We start from the raw sequence: 16,412 nt of genomic DNA, 5'->3' as shown, positions 1-16,412 counted from the left end.
AAATCTGATACAGACATTCTGAGAAGAATGACAACAATGAACTTTATTAAGGCTGAGAACTTCATTAAGCTGGTTCCCTGGACCAAAGCCAAGAAAACAAAACAAGCATTTTCAAATAGGATTAAAACACATATGGCAAATGGCGAGAAGGCATATTCTAATTCAGTGATTTTCAGTCTCACAAATACCTCAGATCGCTTGGAAGCTTTTCCACAACCATACCTGTCATGCGTTCTGAATTGTTAGGCCAGAGTCAAGGCCCAACATTCGTATTTTTGCTCAATAATTTGCTATAGGTAATTCTGATGGGTAGAAAAACTAAAGATGACTAAAAACAATTCTTCCAATAAAGTGGCAGACTGTGTGGAATAGTACAAATTCTAATTACTCTAATTTCTACATCAGCAGTTCCCAATTTGGTGTTCTACTAATCTGTATATTCTCTTTGAAACAAACACAATCCACATATACATGGCTATGTAAATTCAGTGCTCTGAGAAGTCCTTTTAAAGCATTTCCTAGTTTTATTTATCCAATTTATTGCATTTATTTATTTATTATCTATTGATGTGCTGTGACCGTATCCCATCCAAAATTAAGGTTTTGAAACTTAAAGCCAAAGTGATAATATCAAGAGCTGAGCCATGAGGAGGTGATTAGGCTCCACCCTCTTGAATGGAATTAAGGCCATTATAAAAGTAGCTTCACACAGAATTTGACTCTTTTGCCCTTCTGCTGACACAGGGATTCACTACTCCAGAGGATACAAAACACCATCTTGGAGGCAGAGAGCAGCCCTCACCAGAATACCGGACCTGCTGGTACCCTGATCTTGAACTTCCCAGCCTCCAGAACTGTTAAAAACAAAACAAAACAAAACAAAACAAAAAACCAAACTTCTATTCTCTATAAATTGCTCCCTCCCAATATTTTGTTATATGAGCACAAATCAATGAAGACAACTATTTGTTACACTTTTAACCTAGTATCTATTAACTCACAAACTTTTAGAAACAATGTCCTACGGATATTCTGTGATGTTAGCATTACACTATGAGAGATGTACACAACAAGTCATGAAATAGACTCCATAAAGCATTTAATGGCACTTCCAAAGGTAGAATCAACAGATTTGCCAACACTTGGTGACTCTGTACCCAGACCTTTCTTCAAACTCTACTCCTCCCACTGAAAGGCAATCCATCTTCCTTCCAGAACATCAAATGGCAGTCAGCACAGTATCCTTAACTTCTCCAGATCTAGCTCTAAAGAGTTATTACATACTATTAACAGGGGGAAATACTTGAAGTTTTTAAAGATAATATTTATCAAAACATTTATATGGGAAAATTATTACATATAAAATATGTATAACTTTCCTCATCAATAAGTGTATAAATGTCTTAAGACTGACTATGACAATTTCAACTTGTTTTATCAGAAATGCCACAATAGGAGGTCTCTGTGCCTAAGTTTCCCCTAGTTTGGCCTCCACTTTATATTTGATTGATTACACATATATTTGAGACAACATTACTCATTATTCAGTTTGGGAATAGTCTATTTATCATCTTGAAAACTTCTTGAGGGCAAGAAAGAAGCTGGCACCCACCTGTCCCCAGTAAATAATTTGTTGATTAACTGCTGTTTCTAGAATTCTGTATTCTAAATCTCATTATTCAGGTAGGAAGCCCATACCCTTAGGGGCAAGGATCTGTAGCTGAGCACTCTTCATGGGGTATGAACAGCTATTCCCCATGGCCAGTGGCAACCCCATTCTGGAATCTGTTTTTGACAGGTTAAGTTATTCAAGGTGGAAAATCCCCCACTTCCAGGAAATTCTGAGATAGTCTTATTCACTATTAGCACTTAATAACACCAGGTGGCTATCACATTCTCATGAGTTGTGGGTTAGGCATAATAGTTTGCCACAGTGGAACTATCTAAACTGGAAGAAAACCAGGGATTCCTACCAAAAAAAAAAAAAAAAAAGGAACCATTTTCATTTTATTTGATATACTTTTGGTTAAAAAAAAAAAAAGAATTGTTTGCCTTAGCAAAGTGGGAAGAGGGGAGCCAATCAGCCTAAATACCTATGTAATGAGAGAGAGAAAACAGCACACACTACAAGTCTATTCAGGAAGAGCAACAATTTGGGGTGGGAGAAATTTTTTGTAAGTTAAGTTGGCTGGGTGAAGTAGCACACACCTGTAATCCTTCATGGGAGACTAAGGCAAGAGGATTCCAAGTTTGAGACCATCCTGGGCAACTTATTGAGATCTTGTCTCAAAATAAAAAATACAGTGGCAGAGAGTTTGCCTAGCATGTATAAGGCCCTAGGTTCAATCCTCTGCACAGGTTGGGGAAAAGGTAATTTGTTGGAGAAATGTGAGACCAAGTTAAAGACAGAACTGTTCCGGGAGAAAAGGGAATGTTTCTCTGGCTAACAGGGGCACAATGCTGGAGAAAAGTCAAGAGCAATATGTTTTAGAGAGTAAAAGGCTTCACACTATGTAATAATAACTACACTTGAAGACTTTCTACTTGTCCATACAGAGCTTAGGAACCCATGGATTTTTTTTTTTTTTTTTTTTTTTTGGTGTGGAGGTTTGAAGAAACAGAATTTTACATCTAAGTTGTAAAGAGGGAGCTAAAATAGCTTATGAGTTGAGAAAGCATTCAAGGCAAACTCCCCCAGACCTCTAAGCAAAAGAGAAGACCCACTAAATAGTCAAATTACATAGAACAAAAGAGTAATCTACCCAAAAGCAAGGAGAAAGAACAAAAATAAAATAATAACTCTTCTAAGACATTCACTAACTATTCTTTTAATCTTTACAACAATCCTATAAGGCAATGGCTGTTATTGTCTCATTTTTTCCCCAATGAATTGTCTATTGTTCAGAGATGCATTAAATACCTTGTGTAAAGTACAACATTGTAAATGTCACAATTGGGGCTTAACCTTACATCTTTCTGAGCCAACCCCAAAACCCAAGCTCAGAACCACTACCCACTTCAATTCCAAAATGCCTTTTTTTTTTCAAAATGCTAAGTTTCACTTTTTTAAAGAAAAATATTACAAATGCAGGTGGTAGAAGCAGGCTGAAGAAAAATTATATTCAACAAAAATACTGACGTCTTTGGAAGAAAAAGGTGAACAAGGTCATATAACCTGCTAGTATGTTTAAATCAAAATAAATAATATTCCCTACCATACACAAATAAAGTCCATTTAATTTGAAGCTTGCTGGTACATTTAGGAAGAGAAAGCAGACCCCCAAAAGGTCTATAATCCCTTATGCACAATTTCAATAGCCAAAGCTCTAAAAACTAAAAAAATTCATAATTCATGTGAAAACTTAGCTGACAGTAAAACTTGAAGTGAACTGATATGAACCTATGTACAGACTTTTTTTTTTTTTTTTTTTTTTTAAAGAACTGCTTATAGGGCTGGGGCTGGGGCTGAGCAGTAGAGTACTTGCCTAGAGTATGTGAGGTCCTGGGTTCGATCCCCAGCACCACTTAAAAATAAGTAAAATAAAGGCATTGTATCCAACTACAACTAAAAAATAAATATTAAAAAAGGAAACATTTATAAACCAGGGTTGGTTTATTTATTTATTTATTTATTTTGTGCAGTGCTGGGGATTGAACCCAGGGCTTTGTGCATGAGAGGGAAGCACTCTACCAACTGAGCTATATCCCTAGCCCCCATGTACAGTCTTTATTTATCCCACTTAGTATAAACACTTTTGCTTTGCTTGAATGAATTAAGGTGTGTGGAAAAAAGTGTTGCCCCAGACCCATGCAGCACTACACAACAGAGAGAAAGTGTCTTTCTAAAACCTGGAAATTTCTCAATTCTGAATCTCACCTGGTCAAGGGGTTCAGACTCTCTATGGATCAGTATTCAAAAGCATTTAAAAAATAATTTCCAAGAATGATTAAATCAGAGGCATTCAATCTCCATGATTTCATAAACCAGTATGTTTTTGATACTATTTGGGGGGCCAGACATAGTGGCACACACCTGTAATCCCAGCAATTTAGGATGCTGAGGCAGGAGGATCACAAATTCAATGCTAGCCTCAGAAACTCAGTTGGGCCCTGTTTCAAAATAAAAAATAAATAAATAAAAGGGTTGGAAATGTAGCTCAGCATAAAGTGCCCCTGGGTACAACCCCCAGTACTGGGGGCGGGGGAAAAGAAGAAAATATTTTGAGGGAAACACAAGATTAGAACTTCTCACAAACTAGGTCAAGAGAGTAAAAGCATCCTATCAACATCATTTTATAAAATACTATTTTAACAATAAAATACATAAAGTCTTAATTCGGTGCAAATGACAATTCATTAAATTGAATAAATTAAATTTCACAAAAACACTATGTGGTCCTTATTTTCTTATTTCAGGGCTGCTAAAAATTCACCTGAGACCAACACTGGTCTGATCTGAGGCATAGTGCCCAGCTATAAAATTGTCTGAAGAAGTTGTTACAATGCAGATAACCAGGCATCTCTAACCTAGGAGGTAATAATTCAGATGGTTTGGGATAGAGCCTCCCCCATACACATCTAGATTACTTTTTAGAAAACTCCTGGGTTGTTTATGATGTGCAGACAAGCTTCAGAACCACTGGTCTAGTCTCTAGTCTCCTTTTCCTCATCTAAGGAATACCTTCTCTAAGGGTATAAAGGGAACCAAACAGGAATGTTTCTAGGTAGGGAATCTGCCCCACCCAGTGTTTGCCATACAGTTATTCCTCTGAACAGTCCAGGCTGGACCAGCTGGTCAATTTAAAAACTGAAGCTATTAACAGTGGAACAACAGGAATTAGAGAGTTGACAAGCAAGAAAAACTTGTTAAAGCACTTTGCCTCTATAAAAAGGTGTTGCTCCCAAAGTTTTCTCTCTTCAACTCAAAGATTTTACAACATATAATGCCTAAATTCAGCACAGTGTCTTTGTCTTGAGCTAAAGAAAAGTAAACAAGTAATTTTTAAAAATATGTGCATTGTATCTACACGTGCATGTATGTATGTATATGTGTATTTGTATGTATATTCGTATATACCCATCTATTCCTTAATAACTGCTTCTAGTTTGTAATTTTTATGCCAGGTTTATGATTTGGGCCTTCATTTTTCAACTTCAAAAAGATGATCAGAATTATTAGTATTAGCTCAAACAATACAAAGGACAAATCACAAAAATATGAAAAATCCACAGCACACTTGATGTTTTGTGAAGCAGACTACATTCTCCAACAATCCAGGAAGGTAATTCCAGTGATTTGTCTCTTTCTGAAAACGTTTCTCTTATTATCTCAAATTAGTATTAAAATCCCTAAAACCTAACAATAAACATAGCTAGTATCTTTAAAAACACATAAAGCTTTGAATTTAACAAGCACTCGAAGCCTTTTACCAGTTTAAAAAAAAAATCAGGCCTTTCTAAACTAGCTTAAATGCTAAATGATGGAGGACACAGAAGGGACATCTAACTCCTATTCCCATGGGGTTACATCACTAAATCCTATTTACTAGAGTCCCCTGTTCTGTCTAAACCAAACACAGCACTATGCTAGCAGCAAGGGTTGAATCTTTCATGATTTGCCCCATAACCTGTGTGTTCCCAGAAACTAAGCTTTCTTTTGGAACTAGATTTTTATGATTCATATTTAGTAAATGGTGGTGATTCTTAAAAATTTAGTATGTGAACCAGTGGCATCAGCAAAAACTTGTTAGAAGCAAATTCTCAGGCCCCACCCTAGACAAGCAACTCTGGGGTGGGGCCTAACAACGTGTATTGTAACAAGCCCTGCAGGTGATTCTGATGCACGCTCAAATTTGAGAACCTCAGGTATGCAACAGATAGAAAAATACCTTCCTTCTCTAGGTCAAAAGACAAGCATTCTCTGTATTCTATTTTGATATCGAATAAAGATTTCCAATTAAAATACATAATCTCCTTATTACTCTCAGCCTCCTTTCATTGAAAGTGTTTTACTTTCATGAGTTAAATAAGCAAACAAACTGCTACCAGAGATTTACTCGGGAAAGGGTACTTTTCCCATCCAGACTGATCTTACACAGCAGTACTGTTTCATCCTCTTACATCTAAAGTTCTAAACAAGTATCTTCATCATGTGAATCTCAAACATTAGAAATTCTATAATGAAACATAAACTAGGTCTGAACATACCAAATTTACTAGAGAAGAAAAATGGAATCATTTGCTATATTTCAGAACTGCATTCAACAGGAAGTTAAGATTTCAAAAGTTTTCACAATTATATTACTTCCAAGTTAACAGAATTAAACCAGAATACCGTATTCTTAAAAACTTCTAGTCCAGCAAAGTTTTACTGCATTACTTCTTGCTTTCAGTGGGGATAAAGCAGAGCCCTCACAGGCACATTGTAGTTCTGTAGTTTTGCAGGTACACAAACAGTTACATGTGTTCAATATTAAACCAAAGGTCCTCTAAGCCTTCAGATGGTGTTAATAACTCAACACCAGCACCAAAGCCTAAACAACAAAGAGACATGAAGAACACTGCTAGCAAATAAAAGTAGATTCACTAGAAAACCATTCTGTTCTGCCAAAATTATCACATAAAAACTTTACTTCCCTGAGGTAACTGCATTTTAAAGAGTAGGCAAGACAAGTCTATAGCTCACATTGCACCTAGTTTTCAAAAACAGGCAACTGTTTCAAAGCACACACACAAAAATGAAGAGAACATTCTTTATTTGTATATAGGTAGCTCAACACACTAAACTGAACAAACATTAGCACAAAAGAAAACTACAATCACAGAATGATTTCCATGCTACAAACGTGACTGCAAATAAAACATGAGCAAATAAAATCAAGCAATTTATTTAAAAACAAAACCACTTTAAGTTCAGCCCAGAAATTCAACAATAGCCATTAACAGTTAATTTTAAAAAAATAAATAGTATCATATTAACAAGAAAAAAACAAAAACAAACATGATCATCTCAGTAGTTGCCAGAAATGTATTTAATAAAATTCAATGGGCTGGGGGTGTGGCTTAGTTTGACAAGGCCCTGGGTTAGATCACCAGCACCACAAAAACAAACAAACAAAAAACAACAGAGCCAAGCCTGTGGTGCACGCCTGTACTTGCAGCTCTAGGGAGGCTGAGGCACAATGATCACAAGTTCAAAGCCAGCCTAAGCAATTTAGCAAGGCCCTAATCAACTTATAGAGGCTCTGACTCTAAATAAAATACAAAAAGGGCTGGGGATGTGGCTCAGTGGTTGGGTGCTCCTAGTACCAAAAACAAAACAAAACAAAAACCAAAGAACCCCCCAAAACCCAGGAATAAGTAAAATCATGCCCTTTGATGTAATCAATTTATACACATGTAAGCATCCCTATTTCAAATTTTTAGTGCACTTCCATTAAAGACAGGAAAAAGATTAAAAATATCAACTATTATAACCACTAATTAATTCTAGTCAAATGGTCCATCCAATGCAACTAGTCAAGAACACAAGATAATAGGTATCACTATTGGAAAGAAAGAGGCAAGATTATCCTTATGTGCAAATATGATTTTGATTTTTCAGCAAGACTAAGAATCAACTGGTAAACTATTAGAAATAATAGAAGCTTAGTAACAAGACTGGCTATAAAATAAACACAAAAATATATAAGGCACTTAGTTCAATTTATTGTATAAATAAAAATAAATTAAAAAAATTAATTGTATCATATAAACCAATAACAACCAATTAGAAGAGATAAAAGAATAAAACAAAAGCATTCTTTTTCCCTAAACTGAAACAATTTTTGCTGTAGGATAACTTAAAAATTTATATTAAAAGCCCTAAAGTTGTTTTATAGTCTTTTCCTACAGACATTCTATGTCTGAGAATTCAACCCAAAAATACTTTCTCAAGTCTGCTAAAAAGTACAATAAAATTCCCCATGGTGGCGATGGGGGGAAATGGTGAACATAATATAAATCCAGCTATTAGAATGAGACAGGCTTAGTATGATGGTGCACACCTGTAATCCCAGCAGCTTGGGAGGCTGAGGCAGGAGGATTGCAAGTTTGAGTCCAGCCTCAGAAATTTAGCAAGGTCCTCAGCAACTCAGTGAGACCCTGTCTCAAAAAAAAAAAAAAAAAAAAAAAAAAAAGGTTGGAGATGTGGCCCAGTGGTGGAGTGCCTCTGGATTCAATCCCCAGTACCACACACAAATGATGATGTTAGGGTATAGATACCACCATTAAATTATAACCAAACTATAGTGAGAAAAAGACTATACATCATGATCCTCCTTGTTAAAAATGTTTACATGCATAGAAAAGGTCTAAAAACCAAAACAAAAAAGTGATTTGGGTGGCAAAATTAAAGATTATATTTCTTTATATTTTATCTTAAATTATTCAAGGAGAATATTGCTTTCTTTATAATCAAGGAAAAATGCTATTTTCATTTATACATGTGTGTATATGTAGATATTTAAATCTCCTTTTTCTTATTTTTTCTCATGTATGTGTCACATGTAGGCTCCAGGGCTTGGATTCCCTCCTCTTGAGGTAGATCAGCCCACTTTTGAAATGTGCACTACACAAAGTTGCCTTAGCTTCATTTTTTAAATAAAGGTCCTATGGTAGTACCACAGAGAAAACACAATTAGGTAAATTTAAATTGATTAAAAGTGTGATTGCAGTAGAATTTTATATGTAAATATATAAAAATACTACAACTGAATATTAAAAATAAAGTCACTATTAAAATAATGCAGACTACAGTCTGGAAACATTTGTTTTATTTTATTGCTCTCAAAAATATTTTAAAAGTATACAAAACTGAGGGAAAGAAGTAAAAAAGACTGTCTCCCCATTTCCTGGGGTGAATCTTCCCATCTTTGCTGTTTCTGCTATGTATTCACTGATACCAAAAAGACTAGCAGCCCCCAGATCCTTTCTTCTGATTTCTAATAACTTCATGTCATTCACTCACTCACTCACTTTTAAAAGGTAATACAAACACATAATTCCAAAAAATTAAAATATAATATATGCCTCCATAAACACATAATGGCAACATCTCATTTCTACTCTTATTCTCCTTCCACAGATAAACACTTCAATTGGTTCCTTATATGTCTTCAGAATTATTTTTTTGCAAATATGCATGTATATTGTACTGTTCTCTCTCAACACAAAAAAGTAGTATACTAAAAACTCAATATATATTAGAGGTCTTCTATATCAGTACATAGGTCTTTTTCACTCTTCTTTAAAAGTACACAATATTCCATGGTTTGGATTTTCCAATTTACTTAACTAGTTCCCTCTGATGGATACTGAAGTAATCTCTACCATATAAACAATAATGCCAAGTATAACCACCTACACACATCTAATTCATTTCTAATGTCTTTGATGAAGCCTCTAAAATGGTTCAGGAGATGAAATCATCATAAGGTTACAGGTTCACTAGGCTGAAAAGTGCCCCTTTTCTATTTCTCATTATGTACAGTAATATGTAGTAATTATATAATTATACCCTTAGGGGATTTAGCTCATAAAAGTGAAATGACTAAATAGAACACACAGAATAAACCCATTTCCATTAAAAATACATATGTATTTATGTATACACATGAATATGCATATAAAGTATAAAATATATCCATCAAAACATTAACCATTGATTCAGGATGATAGTATCTAGGAATTACTTTGTAGTCCCCCCCACACTTTTGCCGTTCAGTGATTTCTATTTACAACAATAAGAACAGACTACTTCTGTTTAAAACAAAAGAAAATGTTAATTCAAATTAAGCTGGATATATTTCTTTTATCTGCCTTATATTTGTATAGTGCTTCAGAGGGTTCAGTATCATCTCATTCCAGTGATTTATCCTCAGCACTTTATATATTATTAACTGCTCCTTTTTCTTGATTTAGATAGCATTTTATTAAAATCTCTATTATCTCACTTGCCATAAAACAAATCAAGTTGTTCATTCATCTCTTTTGCTTGCCTGTGAACTCCATGAGTAAGTCTCACTATATTTTCAGCACCTTGAATAGTACATGTCCCACAAGAGATTCATACATGGTAAAGAAGTCAATTATTTCACTACAATATAGTAGTTCCAAGAATTCAACATCTGTATTACTAAATCCTTACAGATACCATGCCAACAATCTGAGAAAAACTAGCATCAGTTACTAAGCAGCACCATGGTTTACTCAGTTGTGACATACCCTCTGGTCAAGTTTTTTCAGCCTATCAGTAGTGTTCTGTAAACTTCATCTTTTTCTATCTGTGCCTTTGCATCTGCTGATCTCTCTTTGGAATGCTGTCTTAAGGTTTCATTTACCTAGAGAACATTCCCACTCATTCCTTAAGAATGAGTTCAAGGGCTAGGGATGTAGCTCTGTGGTAAAGCCCAGGCTTAGCAACATGCAAGACCTGTGCTTCAATACCCACCATGGGGGCAGGAGAGGACTGAATCAGCTTAAACAATACCTTCTCTGGGAAGCCTTCATATATTCATATCCTTTCAGGAAGAGTTGAGAATTCCCCAAATTCTATATTTTTGTATCTTTTACTATGTATAAGCCTCTGAACTAAGTGCCAAGGATAGAAAGACAAGGCTATGGATCCTGCCCTCATGAAGCTCATAGTCTAGAAGACAGCCATATGAATAATCACATTATAAGATATTAAATGCAACACCAAGAAGAAGATATATTGCATATCTGACATGTGTCAATTACTTTTTTAGTAGATGCCTTATTATCTTTGATCATGTTAGAAGACATTTGAATTGGAAAGAAGATTGAAACTCTAAGACTGCTGTCCCTAGATAGGGTCTGAAGAACTGTCTCTAAGGAGTTTTATATATCCTATAGTTGTCAGACAAATAATATATGAAACCAACCCTGCTTCTTTGGCTGTAAGAAAGGAAACCAGGGTGCAGCACTTCAACTTAGGACATAATACAGGTTGAACTTGAGGAAGATCAATAACCAAGAATATGGCTTGGCTCAAAATTCTACCTGTACCTCCATTTTAGGAAGTTTCATTTTATTTAGACAGACAAATCCAATCAGATTATTTTCTTTTGGAAAATACAAATATTGGGTGAACAAAGTAAAAAAAAAAAAGCAGGTGCTAGAGCTCAAATCCTATCCTAAATACTGTTGAGTTAGTGTTCTATGAGGTTTTAAAAGCTCTAGAACCGAGAGACAACATGGATGCTTGAAATTATTTCCCATTCAAATTTACATTTACTACTCAGCACCAAAGGTAATATGTGTGAGCCTCTTCCTTGAAATCTAAAAAGTGTTTAACATGTAATACATATACATATGAAATCAGGCTCAAAATTCCAAGAAATTGATCAAATTCACCCACCTGATAGACAGCAGAGACAGAATTCAAAGACCATGATTCTACAATATCCCACCAGTTACATGGGCAAATTATCTCAAAATCAACAAATGACAAGTACAGATTGACACAGGTCAATGGAGAGAGGCTCAAAGGGAAAAGTTTATTCATAAGAGTAGAACAGATATATTCTGGAAGTATACTTGGGAAGGTAACATGAGAACGAGCACACCAGGTGTCACCTTGGTCAAGATAATTGATAATTTCAACCTGGACCTCCCTCTCCAGATTTAGCTGTCTTTCTAACTCAAATATAAGATCCACATAGCAAGAATTTAATCTCTAGCTTGGCTTATAGTAAGTACTTACTAAATATATGTTGAATGAATAAATAAGTGAACAAATTATCAAAGAAGCTAAAGGAACATTCCACAGAGAATCTGGGGAGGGTACCATGAAATGGTCTCTAACGATCACTTAGAAGCATGGTTGATCCTCACTATTTGTGGATCTCATATTTGCAAATTCATTTACTTACTAAAATTTATGTATAACCCCAAAATTAACAAGTGGTGCTCTTGAGGTCTTTCCTGGATAAGTATACAGTGGTGAAAAATCTACTGCCTCTTGCATACATCTCAAACTGAAGTCCAATAGGTGACACGGCTCAAAGATTCAGCTCTCATATAGAGATGACCAGAGGACAGACAGTAGGGGGCAGTGCAGTGCAAGAAGCTCTAGCTATAGGGCCAACTGGGATAAGGTTTGAATCAACTTTGGCACCTGTTAGTGAGGAGGCCCCAGGCAAATCCATGAACACTTTTGAACCCCATTTTATAAAAGTCTATTTTGTAAAATAAAGAAATTAGAATCTATCAGGATGGGTTGTTTTTAGGTTTAAGAATATAACCTTTGTGAGATAGGTAGGTTCAAGAAATGGCACTGTGGGAAGTCTAGAGCAGTGAGAGATGAGGCCAGAACACAGTGCCACAGTGCTTCTCTGCATTCTGTACACACCCTGAACTGCAGAACCTCTCTCTGCATTTAATTCTTGGTTTATAGGTTTATCCTCCACCAAACTGAGCACCTCAAGGTCAAGGTCTCTAGGAAGAAACATAGCTATAGTCCTCTGAAATTTGCAAAGGAATAACTATTAAGCACAAACATACCTGAAAAGACTTTACAAAAATAATGTAGTTTTTCACCTGCAGTCTTATATCAACTCACAATAGTGATCAACTCAGAGATCTGCAACTTATCCGGGGGTTTTCTTTGATGGCTGTTATAACTCTGACATAAATTATTCAAAATACCTGGGCATTTGTTAGTTTTAAGACCTTGCTCTACTGAGTGTAATTTATTAACAAGACTCAAACATATGATCCATTAGACAACTTATCACCTCAGAGTAAAGATTGCTTTGAATTCACTCTTATCTTTCTTTATACAAGATAAAATCTTACCATAAGTAAAATATAGGGAAGCATATTTATATATCTTACAAGTAGAATAAGAAAAAAAAATTTTCTTTTCACAAAAGCTTTACAAAATCCTGGCCCAAACACAGTGAACATGATGTTAAACTCACAGCTTATATTTCTTCACTGAGACCTGGGAAAAACAATTCCATTTTATGTAAAATCATAAAACTAAGAATTATGGAAATGAATAGGGTTTTGTACACGTGTATATGCTCGCTCTCTCATACACAAATAGCCTAAGAGGCCTATCAGTCTTAACCCAATATACTCTCATTTCCTCCAAATCCTCACAGCTCAATATCTAAATTAATATTTTCAAACTTCTAAAATTTAAATCAAAATTAAGAGTGGTTAGTTTTTCCCTATAAAACTCTTGGCATAATTTTATTTAGGGGGCTGGAATGTAACTCGGTGGTAGAGCACTTGCCTAGCATACTCACCTGGGTTCAAATGCCAGCACTGCTAAAATAAATAGTACAAGACAGTGTGAAGTATAATCTATAAACATATGGCTAGAACCAACACCAAGCAGCTATACTATGAAGGTGAATACAAAGGTGAAAAGACACTATGGAATGTTGTTTTTAAACAGATTCAATGCTGTTATTATCCATTCATAGGTTGGGTGTGATCAAATCCCATCGTGCAGTACAACTAAAGTATGTCCTATATTTTATGATAGGATAGCCAGGCCCTTAACTGGAAACGCTGACGCTTTAGTTAAGCTCTTTAAAGTATAATCCAATTCCATCTACTGAAAAATATTACATTTTAGGTCTGTTGCTGCCATAGGCCCCTTTCACCTGCATTTTCAACAATTATCATCAAAAGAACTATATCGGGACAATGATCCTAAAAGGTTATAACGATCAAATGCCATCTTAAAGGAGGCAAAAATAATTTACCTTTAACAAAGCGATTAAAGTTCCCAACCTTGCCAAGTTCCCTGTTCAGTGTTATTCCGCCTCTTTCCAGTTCTTCTGTCTCTCTTGCGTTCACCTTCCAGCTGCCTGGAAGAAGCAAGTGGAAAATGTTAGTTTCCAAGAAAAATGAGAATGAAATTTAGGGGGTGAGAGGGTGATGGACTCACTCTCAGAAGACAAAGCATAAGAGAAGCAGCCAGGGTTTCTAAGTTAAATTAGGTATGAAGAATGAGGGCTGGGGTAAAGGTGGAGGGAGAAGATAGGCAGAAAATGAGCGGGGTCCAGCCAATGGGGGAGGGGTAAACGCGCAACTCCTCCTCGCTCTCCCCCGGGGCAGAGGGCGGGGGATGCAGCAAGGGTCAATTTGCGCTACTAGCAGTAGTGCACCGGGATAGTGAGCGGGCCCACATGTCCGAGAATTCGGTCCGAGTGTTAGAAAGGGACTGAGGAGACTCAGGAACTTGGATGGGAGAGAACAGAGCACCTGCGCGGAGAAAAAAAAAAGGACTAAAACCCTCTACTGCTCCCCAGAGATACAGGGTGACCCAAGCGGACGTCCCTTCTTGCCGAAAGGTGCAACGTGGGACCCCGCGGGCTTTCCCTCCCCACAGGTGTTCGGGTAGGCGCGCGCCGCCCCTTACAGCTCCCACGGCGATCTAAAAGGGGGCGCAGGACGCCCCTAGATCCAAGGGTCCTTTCCCTTGTAGCTCCGGCACTCGAGCCCACCTGTGCTAACCAGAAGTCCCTCCTCCAGACCGTGTTCTGCCACTCCTCGGGGAGCCTAAGCCGTCGCCGCAATGGTCGCAGTCGCCAGGACAGTCTCGGCCTCTAGTACCAAAACGTGAGCCACAGCACGGGAGAAGCGCCACTAACACTCGCCCGGTTACCTCTTACAGCACACTGGCTTCTCACCCCGCCCCCGAATCCAAGCCATTGGTTGCCGGGCACCGCCCCATTCGTCTATTGGACCGAGGAAGATGCCGCTCATTCACCTAGAAGGGCATTTGTAGCTTTTATTGGTCTAAGTGTGAAGCTGTGCCCGCCCATTCCCTCAGAAGTTTAAGCTTGTGATTGGTCTTAACGTCTGTCCGTTTACTCCCTTAGTTCTTTCCCTCGCGGTGGGGGTTTGGAACGCCCCCCTTGCCGGAGACCCTCCTCCGCACCGCCGACTGATTGACTAAAAGGACGCTGAGCTAATCCGGAATAGGCTTTGGGCCAAGGACGCGTCTGGCCTCCACGTGGGGGAGGAGCCCAAGGCTCAGCTCCTCTGGGTTTGTTTACACGAGCTTTAGCTTTTGCTTTTTGCATTGGCTGAGCCGAAAGCCATTCCCACCGGGTTTAGCCAATCAGTTTAGCATACAGGAGGCTGGAGGCGGGCTGCAATGGGATTTCCCCTGCTGTCAGTTGCCGCGGGAGGAGCTCTGAGCAAGGGTGGCTCGGACTTGGCGCAGTGGTTTGTCGCGGAAAATTTAGGAGCTAGGCTCCTTGGAAGACTAGAAGGAATTAGAGGGACGCTTCCACATTTTTAAAAACAAACCTGAGTTATTCAGGGTTTTTTTTTTAAGGCTAACTTATTTTCTCCCTTGGATTTAGGGCGTCCAATCTTAAAGGATTTTGAATTTTATTCTTCAAGAAATAGGAATATCTTTATGGTATATGAGTTTACAGTATATATCTTTGTCTTCTTCCACCCTCTTATGCTGACTAAAGAACTTGACACAAGTAGAGGCTTGGTGAATGAGTGGATAAATGATAATAAAGAGGAGAATTAAATTCAGATTAAATACCATAACTAAATATATTAAATACACATTTAACATTAAATAATACAATAAAGTAAATAAATCCATTTATTTATTCATCAAATGTTGTTGAACATCTTCTAAAATGTTCCAGACTCAGATCTACGCTCTGGGTATATAAAATGAATAAAACAATGAAGATGCACCCCTAGTGCTTATTCTTCGTTAAGGAGAATGCCTAGAAGCAAGTAACCAATAAGTTTTTTTTTAATTTTTTAGATATTGATGGACCTTTATTTTATTCATTTATTTATATGTGGTGCGGAGGATCAAACCCAGTGCCTCACACATGCTAGGCAAGTGCTCTACCACTGAGCTACAACCCCAGCCCCAACCAAAAAGTTTTAAAATGTTAGGTTGTGGCTAAGTACTCTAAAGAAAAATACAACAGAGTGACAGAATGTTTGGAGGAATGGCTATTTCAAGTGTAAGTTAAAGAGCTGGTCAGTTTAAAAGTCTCTGAAAAAAGAACATTAAACCAAGACATGAATAATGTCTAGCATGTACAATTCTAGGATCTCTATTCAAATTGTTTCACATTAATTTTGAAGTTTTATGATTAGGTGTACATCTGTTTAGGATTGCTTGCTCTGTTTTTGTTTTTGTTTTTTGTTTTTTTAGTTATAGATGGACACAATACCTTTATTTTATTTATTTATGTGGTGCTGAGGATCCAACGAGTGCTCCACACATAGGAAACAAGTGCTCTACCACTAAGCCACAACCTCAGCCCAGGATTGTCTGCTCTGTTTTAAAGTTTTATTTTTATAGATCATTCCTCAGTATCTACTGGATATTAGTTTCAGGCTCC

At 37.0% G+C, this 16,412-nt stretch overlaps 1 protein-coding gene across 3 annotated transcripts in view; it reads right to left on the bottom strand.

The window, feature by feature from the left end:
• PAIP2B (poly(A) binding protein interacting protein 2B) overlaps positions 1–14,691 on the bottom strand; it is a 31,470-nt gene extending 16,779 nt beyond the window's left edge. Inside the window, exons 1-3 of one of the 3 annotated variants that reach the window (XM_081263905.1) lie at positions 14,526–14,691; positions 13,782–13,886; positions 8,046–8,142 (exon numbers count right to left, since the gene is read on the bottom strand). The gene's annotated coding sequence lies outside the window, so the exon portion shown is untranslated. Of the gene's footprint in view, positions 1–802; positions 855–8,045; positions 8,143–13,781; positions 13,887–14,525 lie in introns of all 3 variants that reach the window. The other 2 variants (XM_081263906.1, XM_081263904.1) reach the window with 2 other exon arrangements.
• Between the last annotated feature and the right edge of the window lie 1,721 nt (positions 14,692–16,412).

Source organism: Spermophilus citellus, assembly GCF_964194105.1.
Source record: "Spermophilus citellus genome assembly, chromosome: 13".
NCBI lineage: Eukaryota > Metazoa > Chordata > Mammalia > Rodentia > Sciuridae > Spermophilus > Spermophilus citellus.
This window is presented reverse-complemented; position numbering and strand designations above follow the sequence as displayed.